Source organism: Aegilops tauschii, chromosome 5 (assembly GCF_002575655.3).
Source record: "Aegilops tauschii subsp. strangulata cultivar AL8/78 chromosome 5, Aet v6.0, whole genome shotgun sequence".
Lineage (NCBI taxonomy): Eukaryota > Viridiplantae > Streptophyta > Magnoliopsida > Poales > Poaceae > Aegilops > Aegilops tauschii.
In genome coordinates, this window is record NC_053039.3 from 560709924 (window position 1) to 560733368 (window position 23445).

The window sequence follows — 23445 nt, forward strand, 5'->3', positions numbered from 1 at the left end:
GAGTCATGTCATCGTAGCCCCCGAGTCTCAAAGTTGACTCGAGGAGTTAGCTTGAGACTCTCCATATTTGACCGTGATATAAACCGACATAACTTGTATATCATTGGTGTTGATAGCACGACGTGAATCCACAGAAAGTTGAGGTGACTGCGGCGGGTTATAAATGATCCCGTATGAGCCGTGCCAGCAACTCGGCCAATGGTTCCTTCCAACTGGCGATTTGAAATTAACCAAACTGTAGGGGTGGCGACTTGTGTGCCTGCCCATTGAGCCACCCAGTGTAGACGGCGGTTGATATTATATGATAATTTGCCTCCATTTTGTTGAAAGAAAACCGGGCTACCTAAGCTGTGACTTGCTCATACTCAATAAACAGCTCATGCAGATCGGTGCGGCCCGGTGTGTTGACGTAGACCGGGCCGTACGGGCGGCGGCCTGTGCGTGTCCATTCATCGGGTAATATGTTACGGACTATCGCCGGGCGGAATATTGTCATCCCATGCTCCATACCCATGGTAGAAACCATATTTGTAGTGAATAATTGTCCTGTATGTAAAAATACACAGATCAAAGTAATTGTTCTTTGAAAAAAAAATACGTGCTAATAAAATAGACTTTAGATGGATAGCACCTGATTCATTTAGGCCGGAAATAACCCGCCATGAAGTTGATGGTCACTACGTGAAACTTAAATCACTCACGGGTGAGTCGGCCGCAGGAGCAGACAGATGAGTCGGCCCGGTGTTGTAAGCCGGTGCGGACGAGAGAGTCAGCCGTGGCGTTGGAAACGGCACGGACGCGGGTAAATCGGCCGTAGGCACGGACGACGACTCAATTGCATATGTTGATATAAACGTAGAAGTCAACCGCAATATTTGAAGACGGCGCGGTCGCGAGAAACGACTGCGGCATTGTAAGCCGGCGCGGTCGCGAGAGACGGCCGTGGCGTTGACGTAGCCTGAAAATATGAGGGCGGCGGCATGCATGTCTCCGTTGCACAGCGTCACTTGGCACGGATGTAAACATGGCCTCCAACACGCAAGGACCACATCATACTTCGGCCATGAGTTAATCAACCTGCGTACATAATAGCACACCTCGAATAAATCAATTTAATGATATATAATTATACCAAACAAGAGCTAGAAAAATAGCACCTGATTGTTTTTGCTTGGCGAGTCTACAGAGCTTTTCTTTGTCTCTATTCCGGTTGCGAATGCTTTGACGTGCAGCGTTTATATGCATATTGCCCGTTCATCAATTGGTACTAGCTCTGCTAGCACTTTGCACTCGCTTTCACGCTTGGAAAAAATTGACTCATCCTCGAAGCCGCTTGTCCTTTATAGAAATATACGGAAAATGCCGCCCTGAGCCGTCCATACTCCAGTATCGTTTTGAGGCCGGGTCACGAGGCGGCTCGAAGGCCGGCGGCGGCTCACTGAGGAGGCCACTGGAACAAAGGAAACAGGGAGGTGCAGCTCAGTGGAACAGCTCAAGGCGGGGACGGGGCGACGCGCGCGATCAGAGGAGGCAAGCTACGGCAGGTCAGTGAACGGAAGTGGCACGAAGCAAAAACCAGGTCACAGCCCGACTCAGCTCACGGCGGCTCGGAATGAGGCCACAACAGCTGTCTCTGAATCCAACCCCGTCCATGTTCCGGTTGTAACTGGTTTGACCCTCCATCCGACCATGTAAAATCCATCCACTGGTCCCGCTTGATCTGATCTTAGTAGAATTTGTAGCCGTACTGATGGCGTTACCTATGTCATTTTTCCGGTGGCCGTCGGCCCATATATATACTCCCACTATAAACCTTGGGTGTTGAGATTTTGACCATATTGATCTTGTAGCAATGATCTATACTGCTTGTGAATCGTTCCAATATGGATTTTGTAGCCCCGTTTGTTTATTCCAGCTTTTTCATGGAAGCTGACTTGATTTCGGTAGTTGATGTACAAGTCCGTCTCGGGACTTGATTTTGCTAGCTGCAATTTGATGGTAGTGGCTCGCGGTTCGACAGCGGCCACCTCGACAAACAAACGACTGATGCCTTGGCAATTTTCCCGTGATGGAGAATCCTGTCGGTCCGTACTTCTAGCAGCACCCCTGAAATCGATCTGGTTTCGGATTAGACTGCCTGCCGGTCTTGTCAACTTGGCGAGTTTGCTAGTTTCCTCGTTGGGACTTGGTCCTCCTTGGTCCCGGCGTCGTCTTTGTAACTCGATAAATCGGCGGCTCCACAGATCGTGGAACAGCTGCGATTGTGCCGGCTTTTTTTTCAACCAAAACGCGATCTTCTCGATCCATGAAGCATTCCCTTCAAGAACTCAAAACCACCGTGCGCAGGCCCCACGGTGGGCGCCAACTGTCGTGGAATTGTCACGGCAGATGTCCTAGGGTGAGAACTTAGTCGTGAGGCCAGCGCATCTTTGTGGTAGCTTGAAAGGGGTTGATTGGGATGAGAGACGTAGGGCGGATCAATGCACAAGACAAGGGTTTAGACAGCTTCGGACCCCAGGAAACATCATCCGGTAACAACCCTACATGCTGTTTGTGGCTAGGTCTCATTATCATCTTGAGGGAGTCGTCGTAAACCGGCTCTCCTCTAGTTATATATGTTGAAGGGGCGGTTTACATTACTAGTCCTAGTTGGATTAGGATTACTCTATTACAAGTGGAGTCCTAGTCTTGCTTCCTTTGTAGGAGAATATTCCTTGTGCTTTCCTCATAAACCGGCCCACCATTAACATAAACCGGCCTTCTTGGCCTTGGGCCTTGTCATCCGTCTGTCCCGCCCGCCGGGTTACTAGTGAATCATAATGTTCAGGCGGGTTGCTTGTAAATCATCTGGTCAAGGCGGGTCGCCAGTGAATCACCAAGTGTCAACCGGGTCTCAAGTAAGCCGCTAAGTCCGACCGGGTTATATTTCCAGCCGGGTCATACCGCGGGGTATATCCCCGACAGTCATTGTATTTGAAGCGAAAGCACGATATGGTCACTGGACTTCAGAATAAGCTCATCACGGTCACCACATACATTTTGTCGTGCTAACCAACATGTGGTTGGATGGTTAGGAGGACAGTGGTTTCTCGAGCTCACCAGGGTTAAAGTTCCGGTGCTCGCATTTATCCTGGGTTAATTTCAGTATTTTCTGGCGATGTGCATTCAGTGGGAGGAGACGTTCCACTCGACTATGAGGCACCTTTGGTGACTTCGTAAAATCTCAAGATCATATGCTGGCTCGCTCTCTCGAAGGTGCTCATAGGGGTAGGGTCTGCGTGTGTGCTTATAGCGGTGAGTGCTTGCGCGTTTATATGAGCCCTTGCGTCTGTACCGTGTTAAAAAATACATGTCATGATTATACGGTCACTGGCTCACCCGTACAACTCCGTATTTTGTTAATGACACAATCAATTGACTAGTCAAACGTTCCACGTGGCGCAACTAGTGTTGCACCATCGGGGCGCGTAACCGTGGGGCCCACCTGTCAGCCCACATATGAAAGAAAGAAATGGTAGTTTGAGTCTGTACTGTGTTAATAAAATACATATTAGGGTGATCATCCGGTCACTGGCTCACCATACAGCTCCGTAATTTGTTGATGACACGATCAATTGACCAGTCAAACGGTCCACATTCAGCAGCGCACATTACCATAGGGCCCACCCGTCAGCGCGTATATGAAGGACAGAAATGGTAATAAATTATTGGTCGGTGGGTACTTGAAGTCGTGAGACCTCTGGTTGGCAGTTGCCGATGGTGGGGGCGCGTTGATTGGGCGGTGGGTTGGGGATCGCCGGAGAAAAAGCTCGGCGCGGGGTGCCTAGAGGGATGGCCGGTGCGGCGCCGGACCGGCGGTGGGGAGTGGTTTCAGGGCGGGCAGGGCAGCGTGGCGACGCGGGCCGGCCGCGGGCGGCAGGGGCCGGCGGTTCGGCCGGTGGTGGCTGGCGACTCAGGGGGGTGGAGTTTGATGATAAACTGCAGGCCCTTGATTTCGTATCCAACGGCTGGAAAATCTAATGACTAGAGATAAAAAATTCAGTCGACTGACGTGTAGCCTCACCCCGCACGTATACATGCACGCACGCATGCAGGCGTGCAACACTGACACGTACACATAACGAACACACGCACGCATGCAGGCGTGCAAGACTGACACGTACACATGCACTCACGAACACACGCACGTACGCACACATGCATGCAACACTGAAACGTACCCTTGCACGCACGCAACACTTGCACACCTGCATGCACACAGCACACGATGCAAGACACACGCTCAACCTATACGTGCATGCACCCTTTGTTAAGGACGTGGATTATTACGGGTATTAATCAATCTTATCTGTGATAAGCAGAACATTGATGTTTGCAGCGGTCTTTATGAATCACAACGTATCGAACAGGCTATCAACATAGTAGGCTTATCTACATGAAAAACATGACGCCACACTCAATGAACAATCATCCGTTTATGAAATGCCCGCTTCTGACCGCCCTGGCCCACCAAAGGTTCCTCTGCTATGCGCTGCCTGCGTTGGGTCACTGACATGCAGCCCATGTACCCAAAGAGCCCACATGTCAGTGGAAGAACGGCGCAATGTCCTACGTCAGAGTCGAGGGCGCCACTCGCTGCACGCCCGGCTGAACATGCCTCCTTGCCGCATTCAAACGCCTCCATGAAACCCGCCCGTGTGGAAGCCGAGAAACCCACTCTGGACACACGTCCGTTCATGACCGGGCTGGCATTAAACGCAACGCTGGCCGAGCTCCTCCCGTCCGCCGTCTATTTAATCTCCTATTTAAACGAGGCCAAACGCCGACCAAGAATCGCACACCTCCGCCGCTCCCCTATCTCCTCCTTCACCATTTTGTCCACTCTTACAATGGCTTACGAAGAGTAGTTATTCCACATCCAAGCCGGCTGGGTGGCCCGCCGAGCCCGCCGGATACGAGCTATGCAGCTCGCTAATCCACCTCCCTCCCCTTGCCCGACGGAGCCAGTTGCCGCCCCAAGCCAGCGCGCGGTTCAGCAACTCGCCGCTCCAGGCCAGCTCGACGAGGAGCAGCGCATGGGCATCATTGCTGCCGTCGACGCCGCCGCCTCGTACAGCGTCTCCCGTTTCTGTGGCCGAGACTCCCATGCCGGCGGCCGCGCCATGCAAGCAGCGACAGAAGCCGGGTGCACGGAGAGCGATGAGTCGGTGGCCAGCGCCTCCGCGTCCGCCGCCATCATCGAGGAGAAGTAGAACACGGGAGGCCGCCGCCGCTTGGGTCCCATGAAGGCCACCGCGGAGGCGACGCCAGCGTACACAGCAGGTGTCTTGCCGGATCCTTTTGTTGCGAGGACCTTCGTCGACCCCGCATGGGCTCCACGGAAGCGGGGAAGCCCCCTTCCACCATCATCTTCGGCATCAGCCAATGATATCAGTTGGACAGTGGGGAAGTGAGTCGTCCTTTGCGCTGAAGCATATACCTCCGGGGCTTCCGGCAGTCCGGTGATCGTGCTGCCGGACATGAGGAACACAAATCGATCGGCGGGCAACCATTTAGGCCAGGTATTATATACCTGTGCTGTCCAGAACTAGCACCGCGTAGTTCATTTGAATGTAATGAAATCCGTCATGTTTGTATGAAAATCCGGTATCTTATATGATTACCATCGTTGTTTATATGAAATATCGCCGTGTTTGCGTGAATTTCATCCGGTTGGTTGACTTGTTGTCATAATGTGTGCGGCTACGGTTGGATGGCGTAATTTGTGGGTCGCCGGTCGGTCTGCGGGCGGCTCGGGCGGCGTGGTGGGACAAAAAGAACACAGCTCTGCGAGCTCGTCTCCAACGTGCACGCTGGAGGATGCATGAGCACCTGAGCCATTCCTCATTCATCGATGGCAAAGGCACCGGTGGACAAAAGGGTCGCCAATATTTTGGCTACCCCGGGCAAGATCCAAACAGCCCCTCCCAACAGATTCAAATCCCTCGTTCGCCGTGGAATTTTGCCATGTGTTGTTTTCATGGACTAGCAAGATGCCCATAGAAATTGCACGGAACATCAAGATGCATTTTTTTACAAAACACCTGTTGTGATTGACCCATGCAGGAGTAATCCCATTTTGTAAAAACTAATGATATCTCGAGAATTTTATCGGATAAATGGTATCTCGAGAATTTTATCGGACTCCATTTTTGTATACAAGGCCACAAACCCATATTACAGGTACCAAGGCAAAAATTAATGTCTTCTAAGTCAATGTTGCAAGCCACCTTGTTTCCTTGTTTGTCGTGTAAATTAATGTGTATTCTTCTCTTTAATGCACATCAAGCCAATGCTCACACTCCCGCATGCATGCAAGGGATAATTAATGTCCTCCTTTGCTAGTACTATGAGGCAAACACCATTAATATTGCATCGATTAGTGTTAGTGGCTTTGTATATCTGCAAATTGTAATTTTGATAGTGGCCTTGTATATAAAAATGGAGGGAGAAAGATGAGAGATAAGGTGAGGAGGAGTGGGGCGTGGTGGTGACTGGTGGTCGGACTGGGCGGAGGCATGGGGATGGACGGCGCATTATGTCTAGGTTTGTATCTCTCTCACACACACCCACGTAGGTGGGGGGCGTGCACGAAGAGAAGAGGTGCACGCACGGCGCACGTACTCCCGTCTCTTTCCCAACCACACCCGCGCGGGTACACGTTGGAGCTCATTCTGTACGAAAAGGCAGCCCACGTGGTAATTTGACATGTGTACTGGTTGTCCACTTAGTGGAGGGAGGATCGTCTACCACGGGTGAACAAACAAATTGCGACTTGACGCGTTATGTTAAAAAAGAGGCAAACCATGTGGGGCCTTCCTTAGAGGCAATGCTCTATGCACTGGAGTACTTTTGATGTGTCCCGTCAACTCGCAGAACGAGGAGAAGCTTGCTTAGTACGCCGTCTCCCCCGCCCACGGACGCGGTGGCTCGCGGGATGAGGTGAAGCTTGCTTGCTAGTAGTAGTACTGTACGCCTTACGCCCGCTCCCTCGCCCACGCGCGCGGTGGCTCGCAGGACGAGGAGAAAATTTTACTACTCCCTCCGTTTACTCCTCGTCCCTACTACCTTGGTTAGAGAGATTATCATATTGTATGGAATATATATGTCCTTTAGTACTCCCTCCATTTACTTATACAAGGCCACTATAAAAAAATACATTTTGCATCTATACAAGGCCACAAATAGTAATCGAGACAAAAGTTACTACTCCCTCCTTTCCAGTTTATGGCTCAATTTCAAAATCTCTCCAACCAAGGTAGATGGTGAGTGGTCGAATTAATTTCATACTCCTAGTTTGCACAAGTAATTAGTACGCTCGTTTTTCTCAAGAAGTTATGTTTACTGAGGCATTAATTAGAACGAATGCATGAATGACCACTAAATTTCCATGAACTTCTACATGCATTGGTGAGTTTTCTGTTGACACTGCTTGCATCGGGTGATCTAACGCACCTCGAAATCCAACATGTGATGGTACTACTAGTACTAGTAGTAGAATTGCGACTTATAAAACGGAAAAATGAATGTTTTTTAGATGAGCCCTATAAACCCTAGTGGGTACGTACTCCGTAAAATCAGATTTTCCCAAAACTAAGTCGCTCAACCTTTATTTGCTTGTTTCCCTTCCTGCCTCCTTGCCTCGAACAGACTATGCCAAACTCCCCTGCCTGCCGTGCGGGAAAAGACCCGCCCTCGCCTTTTTTTAGTCCGGGTTTGTATCGATGGATCGCGTGAAGCAGCAAAAACCCAAGCCGTGTCGTGTACTCCTCCGTTGACGCTCGCTTTAATGAATTCTGTACTTCCTATCGCCGACATGTGGGACATATAGCAACCAGGTCGACGTGTCAAGCACCAAATAACAGTGTAGAACAGCAGGGGGACGCACCCCAGTCGTACCGCCCCAGTAGGAGTAGTAGTAATGAGCAATGAGACGTCAAATCACAATGCCGCACCTTCCTAGATGGACGAAGCAACCATTATTTCACACTTCGGTTCGCCATCATCTCAAACCACGTAGTATTGCTTCTGCCTCAAGAGGGACACGTGCATGGCCTTGGTACATCATGACACGTGGGACCGCATGACAGGCCATGCTCCCCCGCCGATCGCTCGGTAAAATCACCTCATTTTTACTATACTTCCTCCGTATCGGTTTACATGGCATGCACGTTGTTCTAGGTTGAGAATTTAAGTGGCTATATATGTGATGAACAGTATATGTTTAGAAACTACATCCGCTTAAGAATCCAATGATATACTTTTTGTGACATAGTTACTCATATTTAGTTAGTCAAATGGATGACCTAGAACTACGTGCACGCCCTATAAACCGAGACGCCTAAAAAAACAAGATGGAGAGGGTAGTTAGTACGTATCTTTTTACATCAATATAGTCGGGATTCACCAAGGAGCAAAACCAAGTGGTAGGCTGCTCCTGTCGTGTTGGCGTAGAACCTCAAGCAGGGTCAGTCCGCACACAAAATGGTGACACACTTAACAGGACCCCTTTGGCCGACATGTGGCTCATCCACCGTCTTGTTCCACGTGCGATGCACCAAATTATAGTTCGGAGCAGCGGTTGGAATTGGAGGCACCCCGGTCGTAGCGCCGCAGTAGTAGAAAATGAGCGATGAGGGGCCAAATCACAAAGCCCCACCTTTCCCGCATTAAGCTGGACGGACAAAGCAACCATCATTTCACTCTAGGGCGCAAGAGCATAAAGAAATGAGAAAACCAATGATGCGTGCGACAGCTACCTAGGGCACCCTAGGGTAGGGGTCTCCACTACAGATCCTTTTTTTTAAAGCGCCTCCACTACAAATTGGCTTCTCCCTCGTCCTCTTGAAGAAAACCGATGATGCGTGCGGCGGTAGGGTTTGTAGGAGTACTACGGCGTGCGGGGCCACGTCGTAGTAAACGGGAGAGGGATTGAGTTCGAGTCGATGCCTTAAATATGTGTGGGCCACTTGGTTTTAGGGGAACGAGGCAGCATTTTGGGTTCGGGGACCAGTGGAGATATAGTACGTACAAAAAATTATGGACGTAGGTTCGACCGAAAGCCAATGATGCATGGGCCCTGCATTTTGATATACCCGGGGCCGCGTGAAATTTGCTACTCTACTCAAAACTAGTAAGGTACACATGCATTGAACGCATGAGATTTCGAAACCAAATTATGAATAAATACACACTATAGCATGTAAAGTTTTGAGTCATATATGCATGATGTAGATGTTCGTTTAGTTCTTATAGTTCATCTCTTTCAAAATCAATTAGTTTAATAAAAATTTTAAGATTCATGGGGTTGTGCATTGTAAATCATAAAGTAAAAAAACAAATAATGGCAATTCATTTAGAAAAAATATTCAATTATGATACGGTAGATTCTAGAACGGAGAAGTGCTTGTGTTTTGAGGTTTGTGCATTATGCTTAAGTTCAACCATGGAGTCTTCTAAATTGTACATGTGGCAGATCTGGTGGAATGTTGATGATATCCAACGGCCAGTAGTGCTCAGATTTGCCATCTCTGCACTGTCGGATTAGCTTCATCCAGTGACCATCTTTCAAAGTTATTCGCACACTATATAGTTCTTGTGCCATAGTTGCATGTCTTGGAAGAAAGCTACTAGTGGGTTGTACTAGCTATATAGGAATAGAAGATGTATACATGGAATTTGTAGGGAAAGAGATGACATGGAGTATCTCAATTCCTATGAGTAGGGATTGGAAAAGAGATGTCATTTGGTTCACATCATAGGAACTTTTCTATTGAATCTAGAGATAACATGTATCTCAATTCCTATGAGGACGGATTAGAAAAGAGATGTAATTTGGTTCATATCATAGGAACTTTTCTATTGAATATACGCTAATGTTTATTTTCCTTTGAAATTTTGGGAGTATAGGAATCCATTCATATGAACCAAGTGGCTCTAGAGCTATAGAAATGATATCATGTTTATTTACTTTGAAATGTGGAGTATATGAATCTATTCCTATGAACCAATTGGCTCTAAAGGAAAAAAATCATATAAAATCATATCATATAGAGTTCCTATGATATTCCACCACACCAAAGGATGGTTGAAATTGATGCAGGTGATACGATGGTCTTTCTTTGTAGACTCCTCACCCATCTTTATAGTTACCTCTCGAAGATGAATGAAATGATATATACAGGGTATTCTACATGTGCAATTTGGTACACGAAAACTCGGTAAAAATTTGCGAGGTTCGAATTTTCAATAAAGCTATATGCACTGCATTTTGGAACGGAGGGAGCATACGGCAGTTGCTAACACTCACGTGGAAGATTTGTGTGTAGGAGGAGTGGCTGTTCTGTTAAATGACATGGCAAAACTGACACTGTCGGATGCCGATCTAACGGTTCTTACGGCGTTCGTCAGGAAAAGGCTTGTGGCGAACGTTTGTCGGATAATGATTTACGGACACATGCATTGCATTGATACGTGCCCACCTCTCTCTCACGCACACGCACCCTCACGAGTCACGACTCTCTCGAGTCCTCTCGCACCCACTATCTATCTGCAGGTAGACGTCACACACATATGTGCTCTTTACACCCCACCCTCAGAACTTCTAAAAAACAAAAGACGTCGCGCACATTTTATTTTAGCTCACACGCCACACACTTATACTATTACTCTTGTGGCGAACGTTCTCTGGGCATAGTATATTGTACTCTCACGAAGAGAAGCGGTGCACGCACGCACTAGTTCTCTCACACCCACTCACGGGTACACGTAGGAGCGCATTTTTTTGAAGCTGGTACAACAAAATCACTCCACTATATATATCAGCAGGAGCCTTACCATTTGCTTTACTAGGGTTCCTCTCGTTCACTCTCTCATGCTCTCCAGATCTAAGCAAAAGACATAGGTGGCCACACTCTCTCTCAGCTCACGGCTGGTCAAAAATCCGGCCGGACAACCTCGACCGGGGCAGGGGTGTAGGTGCATCGTTCACGCTGTCGTCGGCGGCGAGGGAGGAGACCAACGGCTGCCCGCGCGTCCCGATCGGCGGCCGTGCCGTTCTCTCCGAGAGAGCGCCGGCTCGGGAGGGCCTCCGACCCCTTCTTCCTCCCTGCGGTATTGTGGCCAAGATGCGGCCTCCCGACGCCGTCTTTGCCACATGCCGACGACCCTCAGGTATATATTCCTTCGAAACCTGCCTTGCTCTATTGCCCGAGCTCCCCACTTGGCTTCGTGTGGATCTTTTTCTACTTCCGTCCGCTGTTCCAAAGCCACCTAGACTTTTACTATTATTAGAGGTAAAGCTAGTTCATACAGTCGACTCTAAGAGTTGGTTCAAACAGGGAAGAAAGTGGGAATGATGTAGCATGAATCTAGGACTTGGTTCTAAGAGGAAACGGGGGAAAGTAGTAGATACTGGCTACCCAACCGGTCTCTTGGTTGAAAAGACGATGAAAGCATGGTGGATGGCGAAGGGTGGGGGAAGTGGACCTATCTCTTGGTTAAAAAAGAAAAGAAAGTGACGGGTGTTGGGGGACAACGCAAATGAGAATGAGCAGGTCTAAATTTCCTGTGCTCACATAGGAAAATGTCACCGAGGAGATAAAAAATGGGACAAATGCAGACATGCTGCCTGAGTGTTTGCCGCTCTCGGCAACCACATCTGCCTCACCACTTTATGCCCCTGCTGTCCCAACGCCCATATCGCCACCGTTAATGTAAAATCACATGAAGCATTAAGCAATGCCACCTATGTTGGGAAACCTAGTAATTTCAAAAAAATTCCTACGCACACGCAAGATCATGGTGATGCATAGCAACGAGAGGGGAGAGTGTGTCCACATACCCTTGTAGACCGAAAGCGGAAGCGTTATCACAATGCGGTTGATGTAGTCGTACGTCTTCACGATCCGACCGATCAAGTACCTAATGCACGGCACCTCCGAGTTCAGCACACGTTCAGCTCGATGACGTCCCTCGAACTCCGATCCAGCCGAGTGTTGAGGGAGAGTTTCGTCAGCACGACGGCGTGGTGACGATGATGATGTTCTACCGACGCAGGGCTTCGCCTAAGCTCCGCAACGATATTATCGAGGTGTAATATGGTGGAGGGGGGCACCGCACACGGCTAAGAGATCAATAGATCAATTGTTGCGTCTATGGGGTGCCCCCCTGCCCCCGTATATAAAGGAGCAAGTGGGAGGCGGCCGGCCAAGGGGAGAGGCGCGCCAAGGGGGGGAGTCCTACTCCCACCGGGACTAGGACTCCTCCTTTCCTTGTTGGACTAGGAAAAGGGAAGGGAGAAGGAGAAAGAAGGAAGGGGGCGCCCCCCCTCCCTAGTCCAATTCGGAATAGTCCATGGGGAGGGGTGCGGCCTCCCTTTGGGGCCTTTCTCTCCTTTCCCGTATGGCCCATTAAGGCCCAATACGAATTCCCGTAACTCTCTGGTACTCCGAAAAATACCCGAATCACTCGGAACCTTTCCGAAGTCCGAATATAGTCGTCCAATATATCGATCTTTACGTCTCGGCCATTTCGAGACTCCTCGTCATGTCCCCGATCTCATCCGGGACTCCGAACTCCTTCGGTACATCAACATACATAAACTCATAATAAAACTGTCATCGTAACGTTAAGCGTGCGGACCCTACGGGTTCGAGAACTATGTAGACATGACCGAGACACCTCTCCGGTCAATAACCAATAGCGGAACCTGGATGCTCATATTGGTTCCCACATATTCTACGAAGATCTTTATCGGTCAGACCGCATAATAACATACGTTGTTCCCTTTGTCATCGGTATGTTACTTGCCCGAGATTCGATCGTCGGTATCACGATACCTAGTTCAATCTCATTACCGACAAGTTTCTTTACTCGTTCAGTAATACATCATCCCGCAACTAACTCATTAGTCACAATGCTTGCAAGGCTTATAGTGATGTGTATTACTGAGTGGCCCCAGAGATACCTCTCCGACAATCGGAGTGACAAATCCTAATCTCGAAATACGCCAACCCAACAAGTACCTTTGGAGACACCTGTAGAGCACCTTTATAATCACCCATTTACGTTGTGACGTTTGGTAGCACACAAAGTGTTCCTCCGGTAAACGGGAGTTGCATAATCTCATAGTCATAGGAACATGTATAAGTCATGAAGAAAGCAATAGCAACATACTAAACGATCGAGTGCTAAGCTAACGGAATGGGTCAAGTCAATCACGTCATTCTCCTAATGAGGTGATCCCGTTAATCAAATGACAACTCATGTCTATGGCTAGGAAACATAACCATCTTTGATTAACGAGCTAGTCAAGTAGAGGCATACTAGTGACACTCTGTTTGTCTATGTATTCACACATGTATTATGTTTCCGGTTAATACAATACTAGCATGAATAATAAACATTTATCATGGTATAAGGAAATAAATAATACTTTATTATTGCCTCTAGGGCATATTTCCTTCAGTCTCCCACTTGCACTAGAGTCAATAATCTAGTTCACATCGCTATGTGATTTAACATCAATAATTCACATCACCATGTGATTAACACCCATAGTTCACATTGTCATGTGACCAACACCCAAAGGGTTTACTAGAGTCAATAATCTAGTTCACATCGCTATGTGATTAACACCCAAAGAGTACTAAGGTGTGATCATGTTTTGATTGTGAGATAATTTTAGTCAACGGGTCTGTCACATTCAGATCCGTAAGTATTTTGCAAATTTCTATGTCTACAATGCTCTGCACGGAGCTACTCTTAGCTAATTGCTCCCACTTTCAATATGTATCTAGACCGAGACTTAGAGTCGTCTAGATTAGTGTCAAAACTTGCATCGACGTAACCCTTTACGACGAACCTTTTGTCACTTCCATAATCGAGAAACATATCCTTATTCCACTAAGGATAATTTTGACCGCTGTCCAGTGATCTACTCCTAGATCACTATTGTACTCCCTTGCCAAAATCAGTGTAGGGTATACAATAGATCTGGTACACAGCATGGCATACTTTATAGAACCTATGGCCAAGGCATAGGGAATGACTTTCATTCTCTTTCTATCTTCTGTCGTGGTCGGGCTTTGAGTCTTACTCAATTTCACACCTTGTAACACAGGCAAGAACTCTTTCTTTGACTGTTCTATTTTGAACTACTTCAAAATCTTGTTAAGGTATGTACTCATTGAAAAAACTTATCAAGCGTCTTGATCTATCTCTATAGATCTTGATGCTCAATATGTAAGCAGCTTCACCGAGGTCTTTCTTTGAAAAACTCCTTTCAAACACTCCTTTATGCTTTGCAGAATAATTCTACATTATTTTCGATCAACAATATGTCATTCACATATACTTATCAGAAATGCTGTAGTGCTCCCACTCACTTTCTTGTAAATACAGGCTTCACCGCAAGTCTGTATAAAACTATATCCTTTGATCAACTTATCAAAGCGTATATTCCAACTCCGAGATGCTTGCACCAGTCCATAGATGGATCGCTGGAACTTGCATATTTTGTTAGCACTTTTAGGATTGACAAAACCTCCTGGTTGCATCATATACAACTCTTCTTTAATAAATCCATTAAGGAATGCAGTTTTGTTTATCCATTTGCCATATTTCATAAAATGCGGCAATTGCTAACATGATTCGGACAGATTTAAGCATAGATACGAGTGAGAAACTCTCATCGTAGTCAACACCTTGAACTTGTCGAAAACCTTTTTGCGACAATTCTAGCTTTGTAGACAGTAACACTATTATCACTGTCTGTCTTCCTCTTGAAGATCAATTTAATCTCAATGGCTCGCCGATCATTGGGCAAGTCAATCAAAGTCCATACTTTGTTCTCATATATGGATCTCATCTCAGATTTCATGGCCTCAAGCCATTTCGCGGAACCTGGGCTCATCATTGCTTCCTCACAGTTCGTAGGTTCGTCATGGTCCAATAACATGACCTCCAGAACAGGATTACCGTACCACTCTGGTGTGGATCTCACTCTGGTTTACCTACGAGGTTTGGTAGTAACTTGATCTGAAGTTTACATGATCATCATCATTAACTTCCTCACTAATTGGTGTAGGAGTCACAGGAATAGATTTCTGTGATGAACTACTTTCCAATAAGGGAGCAGGTACAGTTACCTCATCAAGTTCTACTTTCCTCCCACTCACTTCTTTCGAGAGAAACTCCTTCTCTAGAAAGGATCTATTCTTAGCAACGAATGTCTTGCCTTCGGATCTGTGATAGAAGGTGTACCCAACAGTCTCCTTTGGGTATCCTATGAAGACACATTTCTCCGATTTAGGTTCGAGCTTATCAGGTTGAAGTTTCTTCACATAAGCATCGCAACCCCAAACTTTAAGATACGATAACTTTGGTTTATTGCCAAACCATAGTTCATAAGGTGTCGTTTCAACGGATTTTGATGGTGCCCTATTTAGAGTGAATGCAGCTGTCTCTAATGCATAACCCCAAAATTATAGTGGTAAATCGGTAAGAGACATCATAGATTGTACCGTATCTTAATAAAGTACTGTTATGGCCTTTCGACACACCATTACGCTGTGGTGTTCCAGGCGGCATGAGTTTGTGAAACTATTCCACATTGTTTTAATTGAAGACCAAACTCGTAACTCAAATACTCTTCTCCACGATCAGATCGTAGAAACTTTATTTTCTTGTTACGATGATTTTCTGCTTCACTCTGAAATTATATGAACTTGTCAAACGTTTCAGACTTCTGTTTCATTAAGTAGATATACCCATATCTGCTCAAATCATCTGTGAAGGTCAGAAAATAATGATACCTGCTACGAGCCTCAATATTCATCGGACCACATACATCTGTATGTATGATTTCCAACAAATCTGTTGCTCTCTCCATAGTTCCGGAGAACGGCGTTTTAGTCATCTTGCCCATGAGGCACGGTTCGCAAGCATCAAGTGATTCATAATCAAGTGATTCCAAAATCCCATCAGTATGGAGTTTCTTCATGCGCTTTACACCAATATGACCTAAACGGCAGTGCCACAAATAAGTTGCACTATCATTATTAACTTTGCATCTTTTGGCTTCATTAATATGAATATGTGTATCACTACGATCGAGGTCCAACAAACCATTTTATTGGGTGTATGACCATAGAAGGTTTTATTCATGTAAACAGAACAACAATTATTCTCTAATTTAAATGAATAACCGTATTGCAACAAACATGATCAAATCATATTCATGCTCAACGCAAACACCAAATAACACTTATTTAGTTTCAACACTATCCCGAAAGTATAGGGAGTGTGCGATGATGATCATATCAATCTTGGAACTACTTCCAACACACATCGTCACCTCGCCTTTTACTAGTCTCTGTTTATTCTGCAACTCCCGTTTCGAGTTACTACTCTTAGCAACTGAACCAGTATCAAATACCGAGGGGTTGCTATAAACACTAGTAAAGTACACATCAATGACATGTATATCCAATATACCTTTGTTCACTTTGCCATCCTTCTTATCCACCAAATAGTTGGGGTAGTTCCGCTTCCAGTGACCAGTCCCTTTGCAGTAGAAGCACTTAGTCTCAGGCTTAGGACCAGACTTAGGCTTCTTCACTTGAGCAGCAACTTGCTTGCCATTCTTCTTGAAGTTCCCCTTCTTCCCTTTGCCCTTTTCTTGAAACTAGTGGTCTCGTCAACCATCAACACTTGATGTTTTTCTTGATTTCTACCTTCGTCCATTTCAGCATCACGAAGAGCTCGGGAATTACTTTCGTCATCCCTTGCATACTATAGTTCATCACGAAGTTCTAGTAACTTGGTGGTGGTGACTAGAGAATTCTGTCAATCACTATTTTATCTGGAAGATTAACTCCCACTTGATTCAAGCGATTGTAGTACCCAGACAATCTGAGCACATGCTCACTGCTTGAGCTATTTTCCTCCATCTTTTAGCTATAGAACTTGTTGGAGACTTCATATCTCTCAACTCGGGTATTTGCTTGAAATATTAACTTCAACTCCTGGAACATCTCACATGGTCCATGACGTTCAAAACGTCTTTGAAGTCCCGATTCTAAGCCGTTAAGCATGGTGCACTAAACTATCAAGTAGTCATCATATTGAGCTAGCCAAACGTTCATAATGTCTGCATCTGCTCCTGCAATAGGTCTGTCACCTAGCGGTGCATCAAGGACATAATTTTTCTGTGGAGCAATGAGGATAATCCTCAGATCACGGATCCAATCCGCATCTTTGCTACTAACATCTTTCAACATAATTTTTCTCTAGGAACATATCAAAAATAAACACAGGGAAGCAACAACGCGAGCTATTGATCTACAACATAATTTGCAAAAATACTATCAGGACTAAGTTCATGATAAATTTAAGTTCAATTAATCATATTACTTAAGAACTCCCACTTAGATAGACATCCCTCTAATCCTCTAAGTGATCACGTGATCCATATCAACTAAACCATGTCCGATCATCACGTGAGATGGAGTAGTTTCAACGGTGAACATCACTATGTTGATCATATCTACTATATGATTCACGCTCGACCTTTCGGTCTCCGTGTTTCGAGGCCATATCTGCATATGCTAGGCTCGTCAAGTTTAACCTGAGTATTCCGCGTGTGCAACTGTTTTGCACCCGTTGTATTTGAACGTAGAGCCTATCACACCCGATCATCACGTGGTGTCTCAGCACGAAGAACTTTCGCAACGGTGCATACTCAGGGAGAACACTTTTATCTTGAAATTTTAGTGAGAGATCATCTTATAATGCTACCGTCAATCAAAGCAAGATAAGATGCATAAAAGATTAACATCACATGCAATCAATATAAGTGATATGATATGGCCATCATCATCTTGTGCTTGTGATCTCCATCTCCGAAGCACCGTCATGATCACCATCGTCACCGGCGCGACACCTTGATCTCCATCGTAGTATCGTTGTCGTCTCGCCAACTTATTGCTTTTACGACTATCGCTACCGCTTAGTGATAAAGTAAAACAATTACATGGCGATTGCATCGCATACAATAAAGCGACAACCATATGGCTCCTGCCAGTTGCCGATAACTCGGTTACAAAACATGATCATCTCATACAATAAAATATAGCATCATGTCTTGACCATATCACATCACAACATGCCCTACAAAAACAAGTTAGATGTCCTCTACTTTGTTGTTGCAAGTTTTACGTGGCTGCTACGAGCTTAGCAAGAACCGTTCTTACCTATGCATCAAAACCACAACGATAGTTTGTCAAGTTGGTGCTGTTTTGACCTTCGCAAGGACCGGGCGTAGCCATACTCGGTTCAACTAAAGTGAGAGAGACAGACACCCACCAGTCACCTTTAAGCAACGAGTGCTCGCTACGGTGAAACCAGTATCGCGTAAGCGTACGCGTAATGTCGGTCCGGGCCGCTTCATCTCACAATACCGCCGAACCAAAGTATGACATGCTGGTAAGCAGTATGACTTATATCGCCCACAGCTCACTTGTGTTCTACTCGTGCATAGCATCAACGCATAAAACCAGGCTCAGATGCCACTGTTGGGAAACGTAGTAATTTCAAAAAAATTCCTACGCACACGCAAGATCATGGTGATGCATAGCAACGAGAGGGGAGAGTGTGTCCACGTACCCTCGTAGACCGAAAGCGGAAGCGTTATCACAACGCGGTTGATGTAGTCGTACGTCTTCACGATCCGACCGATAAAGTACCGAACGCACGGCACCTCCGAGTTCAGCACACGTTCAGCTCAATGACGACCCTCGAACTCCGATCCAGCCGAGTGTTGAGGGAGAGTTTCGTCAGCACGACGGCGTGGTGACGATGATGATGTTCTACCGACGCAGGGCTTCGCCTAAGCTCCGCAACGATATTATCGAGGTGTAATATGGTGGAGGGGGGCACCGCACACGGCTAAGAGATCAATAGATCAATTGTTGTGTCTATGGGGTGCCCCCCTGCCCCCGTATATAAAGGAGCAAGGGGGAGGCGGCCGGCCAAGGGGAGAGTCCTACTCCCACCGGGAGTAGGACTCCTCCTTTCCTTGTGGGAGTAGGAAAAGGGAAGGGAGAAGGAGAAAGAAGGAAGGGGGCGCCCCCCTCCCTAGTCCAATTCGGACTAGTCCATGGGGAGGGGTGCGGCCTCCCTTTGGGGCCTTTCTCTCCTTTCCCGTATGGCCCATTAAGGCCCAATACGAATTCCCGTAACTCTCCGGTACTCCGAAAAATACCCGAATCACTCGGAACCTTTCCGAAGTCCGAATATAGTCGTCCAATATATCAATCTTTACGTCTCGGCCATTTCGAGACTCCTCGTCATGTCCCCGATCTCATCCGGGACTCCGAACTCCTTCGGTACATCAACATACATAAACTCATAATAAAACTGTCATCGTAACGTTAAGCGTGCGGACCCTACGGATTCGAGAACTATGTAGACATGACCGAGACACCTCTCCGGTCAATAACCAATAGCGGAACCTGGATGCTCATATTGGTTCCCACATATTCTACGAAGATCTTTATTGGTCAGACCGCATAACAACATACGTTGTTCCCTTTGTCATCGGTATGTTACTTGCCCGAGATTCGATCATCGGTATCTCGATACCTAGTTCAATCTCATTACCGGCAAGTCTCTTTACTCGTTCCGTAATACATCATCCCGCAACTAACTCATTAGTCACAATGCTTGCAAGGCTTATAGTGATGTGTATTACTGAGTGGGCCCAGAGATACCTCTCCGACAATCGGAGTGACAAATCCTAATCTCGAAATACGCCAACCCAACAAGTACCTTTGGAGACACCTGTAGAGCACCTTTATAATCACCCAGTTACGTTGTGACGTTTGGTAGCACACAAAGTGTTCCTCCGGTAAACGGGAGTTGCATAATCTCATAGTCATAGGAACATGTATAAGTCATGAAGAAAGCAATAGCAACATACTAAACGATCGAGTGCTAAGCTAACGGAATGGGTCAAGTCAATCACGTCATTCTCCTAATGAGGTGATCCCATTAATCAAATGACAACTCATGTCTATGGCTAGGAAACATAACCATCTTTGATTAACGAGCTAGTCAAGTAGAGGCATACTAGTGACACTCTGTTTGTCTATGTATTCACACATGTATTATGTTTCCGGTTAATACAATTCTAGCATGAATAATAAACATTTATCATGATATAAGGAAATAAATAATACTTTATTATTGCCTCTAGGGCATATTTCCTTCAACCTAATGTCACTATAAGTAATGGTCTAGTGTCATCGATAAATTGAAGCAATGCCACCACCATTTTATGAAGTGCTTCTGTCTTGCTTTATTTCCCATGAATTGTGTTTTTGCAGTTACACTTAAATCTCACACCGCTAACATTGCTTCATCCCAGTGGAACTGCACAAATTTGATTGCACATTTACTGACCATGTGCTACTCTCTTGACAGTAATACTAATGCTATTGTTCTGCATGTTAATCTAGTGGCAGTGTTGATGTGATGTGATGCTACTTACTTAAGGACACTTTCATACTGTCAATCTAGTGCCAATTATAACACAATAGATGCTGCTGCTAATCATATGCCACTGCAAATATCTGTCACTGTTTTAAATAACTGTATTTCATATTTGCGCAAACAGGGATGTCTGTCTCCATATCGTTTCGGGATGTCTGTCTCCGTATCGTTTCTATCCGCGCAATCAAAAGCACGCACCTCAGTTTTAGTAGAACTGCGCAAAATGAGATGGCTATCCCTCGCTGCCGTCGTCTAACCACCCGTCTTCCAGTTATTCCTACATTGGTAGTTACTAGGTAGAATGACCAACGCAATCTAAAAGAAGCTAATTCGTACGTTTTACTTCCTGATTGCAGTGCAGGGACGAGCGAAAACATCTGCATCCTAGTCCAGAATGCACTTTCTTCCAGTTCATCCATGGGCCGAGGACTAGCTGGCACGGCTGCACAGAGGATTTTGGGATAGTGCGCGGACAAGAGGCATTCTGGTCTGCTTATTTTTGCAAATAGCGGCGCTTAAATTTAGTGGAATGCACAAGACTTTCAGCTGGTCAGTGCACTGCATGGTTCAGTTCAGCATTCCAGCTGAGAACACAATTATAATTGGTTATTCTGGAATGAGAGAACCTAACCCTGAATGGTGGCAACAAGAAAAAACCAGAGTGAACTCCAGGAAATTTAAGCCTGCCGGGAGACCCTTTGCTCAGAGAAGCCTTGCTTGTTTTTTCCTGATTTGTAAACCTTCTCAGAACTTTGTCTTTTGCTGTGAACTACTATATGTTTGTTATGTTCTATGAATTATTGAGATGTATAAAATTTCTTAACTTATCCTTTTCAAGTTTTTTATGAAGACAAGTTTAATGTGAGTGTTCCACATGAACGCTGGACTAGCGTGTGAACGTTTAGAATTTACATTGTGGCCTCAGTTAACTGCATGAACCACTGTAACAAGATACATAGTTTCTTATATGTCAGACAGCAGATTGTTGATTGTCAGCTGGTCGATAGCCTAGTGTTGAAGCAAGCTGAGCCAATGTGCCGTGTTTTGCACAACTGCTTACAAGCGGGGTAGCACCAACAGTGTTTACAAGCACTTATGTATACGTCGGTGCACAGTTCTCGAACGAGTACTCTATTTCATCAAAACACACACTGCTTGTATGATAAACCGTGACAACTTATGTCTTACCATGCCATATTCATGAAAAAACTAGTGAGGACGCATCTGTTTCGGCAACAATTACGATGATTCTCACATGATTCACGGGCACACAAAAGTAGCAGCAGTTCCCATAGACGGATTCAAACAGAGTACTAGCCCCAGAGGGCTCGATAACAGGCAAGGTTCGGATAATTAGACACAATCCAAACTACTATTAAACACTAGCTGGGGCAACTATTTCATGCCTCGGTCTAATTTGGGCTGGACACAAGACGGACCTTGCCATGAACATCATCAAGGACGTCCGGCAGCAGCTCAATCCTGTGAACCTTCATGAAGACAACCTTGTGGCCTTGCCACTCATAAACTTGTTTGTGGAGGCATGCCACGTCATCTTCCTGCGTAAGCTTGACAAGAACAGTATGCCTCACAAACGAAGGAGTAGCTTTGAACTTCTTGTGCTTCAGTACACCCTGGACAACATGCCTGACAACAGTGAGGCTGGAATAGAACTCTTCATTGGTATAAGCGCAAATGGCCAAAAACTCTGTTTTCCCAGTGCGTATATTCAGGTCATCCGCCTCATAGCGAGTGACATGTACAACCACACAATCCTTGTCTGCATCAGGGCTCTAATTGAAACAGAAACAAATTCTGAATTACTTTCCTGTATAAGAAACACAAGTTATTTAAACCACTATGTATAGCATGGCATCGAAGCTAATAAAATTTTGCATTATTCATCGAAGCTAATAAAAATCTCAGTAGTGGCCGTGAGCGTATCTGGGGTCGGCTCGTTGGCTGCCTCCATCTTCTTGGAGCTCTCTGTCTCGTGGGGATCAGCCTCCCACGTCTGCTCCAATATCGGCACATCTTTGCCTGGTTCTCCTTGGTCCATCATGAAACTGACGAATACTAGGAGACCACTGAAAGGAAAACACAATCGCAATGACAATGAAACAAAAAAGAGAGTGATGATCGGTTAGTGCTTTGCAAAAGTTCTTTTTTTCTCTGAACGAAAATATACCAACATCACGGATCCGCTTACCTTCCCTTCGTTTGGAGAGAAGAACAGTGGCAGATGTGAGTGTTGCCTTTCTTGAAGACAGTGAGGGCGAAGGGGATTCAGCGAAAGTGAAATGATGGTTGCTTCGTCCATCAAACTTAGACTGCGGGGAGGTGGGGTTTTGTGATACGACGGCTCGTTACTGCCGCGCTACGACCGGGGTGACTCTCCGCCTGCATACTGCCTTCTAATTTGGTGGATGGCATTTGGGCCCGCGCGCTGCATGGCCCGCATGTCGGTGAACAAAAGTATAACGACATTCAGTAGAGGGAGACGTTTCGATGACCTAGGAGGAGCCAGAAGCGGTATTGTGTATCCACTGTACTAGTAGTAATTGTTTTTCTGGGTAGCAGTAGAGTGTCTCCACTGTACTAGTAGTAATTGTTTCTCTGGGCCCAAGACAAAACAGCCCATCCACCCTAGTAAATAGTAAAATCAATTCAAAAGCCCATATATTTACTGAATGAGAGGCGCTACCCACACCCAGCACACCGCCCCCCAAAAAAACCTGGGTGCTCTTCTTCCTCCTCACTCCCACCCACCTCACGTCAGCTCGCTCCACTCGTACCCCCAAATTCCTCACCTCACTCCTACAGAAAACCCCAGCTCCCCTTCAAATCCGTGAG